Source organism: Octodon degus, unplaced genomic scaffold (assembly GCF_000260255.1).
Source record: "Octodon degus isolate 3935 unplaced genomic scaffold, OctDeg1.0 scaffold00231, whole genome shotgun sequence".
NCBI classification, from domain to species: Eukaryota; Metazoa; Chordata; class Mammalia; order Rodentia; family Octodontidae; genus Octodon; species Octodon degus.
The window spans coordinates 3,584,396-3,587,087 of record NW_004524807.1 but is presented as its reverse complement, the minus strand read 5'-3'; the positions used below and the strand labels follow the sequence as shown (position 1 = coordinate 3,587,087).

At 39.0% G+C, this 2,692-nt stretch overlaps 1 pseudogene; it reads right to left on the bottom strand.

Moving 5' to 3' along the window:
• Positions 1-489: 489 nt before the first annotated feature.
• Positions 490-1,941, bottom strand: LOC101576330 (annotated as a pseudogene).
• Between the last annotated feature and the right edge of the window lie 751 nt (positions 1,942-2,692).

Here is a 2,692-nt window from a genome sequence, read left to right as displayed (position 1 = left end):
ATAAATAAATAAATATATGCATACATATTTTTACAAAAAGATATGTTGGTGTCAATTAAGCATAAAGACACAGATCAATATAATAAGTAGAGAAATAAAAATTAGACCACAAATAAATAATATCCACCTACTAAAATGTTCAACTTAATGTGTTCATACCAACCATATGACTTGGTAATTGCCCTTCTACTTATTTACTTGAGAGAAATTAAAACATATGCAAATGCAAAAAACTCTTTTTTTTTAAAGGCAGTAAAGATTGACTTTACTGAGCAGTATTTTCACAGGGAATGAGACTTGAGTGTGGATTTGAGCCCAGTTATACATAAAGAAAAATGCATCCGGAAATTTATATCCAACAAACACAGTGAAGGCTCAGTGGCTGGAAAACTTCTAAGAGAAGACTTCAAGTTCAAGGCATCCTATGCTGAAGTAATAGGACAGCATCCAACAAATGCTTTGCCACATTCTGCATATTTGTAGGACTTCTTAACAGTATAAAATCTGGTGGTGAAGTCTGGAGCTTTGATCAAAGGCTTTCCCACATTCTTCCCACTTGTAGGATTTCTCCCTAATACAAACTCTCTGGTGTTGAGTAAGGCTTGAGCTCTGACTGAAGACTTTCCCATGTTCTGTACATCTGTAAGATTTCTCACCAGTGTGAACTCTCTGGTGTTGAATAAGCCTAGATCGTCAATCAAAGGCTTTGCCACATTCTGCACATGTGTAGGGTTTCTTGCTAGTGTGAGCTCTCTGATGTTGAATGATGCTTGAGCTTTGATCAAAGGTTTTTCCACATTCTATACATCTGTAGGGTTTCTCCCCATTGTGAATTGTCTGGTGTTGAAGAAGTCTGGAGCTTCGATCAAAGGTTTTTCCACCCTGTACACATTTGTAGGATCTCTCCCCAGTACGACCTCTCTGGAGCTGAATAAGGCTTTAGCTTCCAACAAAGGCTTTACCACATTCCTTACATTTACAGTGTCTCTCACCAGTATGAAGTCTCTAGTGTTGAATATGTCTAGACTTTCAATCAAAGGCTTTGCCACATTCTGCACACTTGTAGAGTTTCTCACCAGTGTGAAGTCTCTGGTGTTCAGTAAGGCTTGAATTTCCAACAAAGGCTTTGATACATTTTACACATTTGTAGGGTTTTTCACCTGTATGAACTCTCTGGTGTTGAATAAGTCTGGACCTTTGATCAAAGGCTTTGTCACATTCTTCACATCTGTAGGGTTTTCACCAGTATGAACTCTCTGGTGTTTAATAAATATGGACCTCCTACCAAAGGCTTTTCCACATTCTTCACATTTATAGGGTTTCTCAACAGTATAAACTTTCTAGTGTTAAATAAGACTTGACCTTTCAACAAAGGCTTTGCCACACTCTTTAGACTTATAGGGCTTTTCTCCAGTGTGATTTCTCTGGTGTCGAGCCAGATGTGAGGACACTCTAAAGACTTTTCCACATTCCTCACACTTGTATGGTTTCTCTCCTGTGTGTACTCTATGGTGTTCAACAAAGTTTGAGCACTGATGAAAGAACCTGCCACAGTCTTTACATGTGTAGGACTTTTATCCAGTGTGAACCCTCTGGTGTTCAGTCGCTCTGGAGCTTCCAACAAAGGCTTTGCCACATTCTTCACATTTGTAGGATTTCTTACCAGTATAAAGTCTCCGTTGTCTATTAAGTCAGTAGCTTCGGTTAAAGGCTTTGCCACATTCCTCACATTTGTAGGGTTTCTCATTGGTGTGCACTGTCATATGTTTTGTAAGGGATGAGCCTTTACTAGAGGCCTTGCCACATTCTTTGCAGTTGTGGGGTGTCTCGACAGTATCAATTTTCTCATGTTCAATGTATTTTGCATGAGACTTCACAAAAGCTGTGTGCACTGCTTCATCCACTCCTACCTACCTGGAGGTGCAGCTGCTCTCTTTCGTGGCTGCACATTCCAGGGGTCGCTGTTTTGCTCCAGACAGGCGACCAGGTGGGGCTTAGAAACAGTGAGACCCAGGGGAAAAATGTTTCTGTATTTCTCTAATGTCACACCCCTATACTAAGTTCGCTGAGCTGGGTCCAGGCATTTCCACTCCTCCAGAGAGAAATCAATGACCATATCTCTGAATTTCAACAGCGCCATTTTTGTGCCCCGGTGTCCAGGCTTCTCCTCTTGGTGATTCTCCCAGCATGCACAAGTGCCAGAGTCTTGGCACAGCCATTATTGACTCCCGAGGAGGACACCAAACCGGAAACACTGTAAAAATGTAAAAAAACTCTTATACAAAATATTTAGCAGCTTCATTTAGAATAACTCCAAAACAGAAATAATCCAAATATCACTGAATTGATAAATAAATATTCAAAGTTTGGTATATACATGGAATCGAATACTTATCAACACAAAATGCCTTTCACAGGTTTGTACAAGAGCATAAATCTCAAAAGCATTTATGATATGTGAAAGAAGCCACATACAAAAGACTAGAGAATGTATCATTTTATTTGTGACATTTTAGAAGGTCAAAACTATAGTGATAAAGAGAATTGGAGACTTACATACATGAAGGGACTCTGACTGCAAAGGGGCTTGAGGGAATGTTTCTGAGTTCTTAGAAATACTGTATTTTTTTATTTTGATGACTATTACATAACTATTCATTTGTCAAAACTCAGTGACTTATATTAACATATT